Here is a 590-nt window from a genome sequence, read left to right on the forward strand (position 1 = left end):
GAACCATTTTTTCTCCCCCCGTATGGGTTGTGCTGACCCAAGATTTCAAGATTTAGGGAAGAATGTTATTGATTCTAATGCACAAACAAAAAATGCTAAACAAGATTTTAGTTTCCTTTTCACACCTTTTTTGGGTTTATGATATGGGAATGTGGTAATATGTTTGAAAATTGTGGAGAAGATCGGATTTGTTATTCGCAAAATGAAACAAGTGCTTTGAGTGGATGATCTTATAATGATGATTATAGGTTTGTAAAGAAATTTCTTGAAGCCTAATAAAAATCATATTACCCAGTTTATATTTAAATTTCTGCTCATACCTTAATTCATAATATTTATAGCAAAAAAATGTACAAGAGATGTTTCATCAGGCAACCGGATGTCTGAAAAAAGTGACGCTCTGATATATGAAAAGAGTGCTTTGAGGGGTTTTTATAACTAGGGTTTTAAAAAGCTAAACAGAAACAAGACATCCAGATAATATTTATTTTCTGAACTTAAATTATGTATGACATAAATAACGTTCCAGGTGAAAATATCGTACACTTAATAATGCCTTTAAATAGAGAGAGACCTATCACTACTGGCGT

The sequence above is a fragment of the Penaeus monodon genome, chromosome 29 (assembly GCF_015228065.2).
Source record: "Penaeus monodon isolate SGIC_2016 chromosome 29, NSTDA_Pmon_1, whole genome shotgun sequence".
Taxonomy (NCBI): domain Eukaryota; kingdom Metazoa; phylum Arthropoda; class Malacostraca; order Decapoda; family Penaeidae; genus Penaeus; species Penaeus monodon.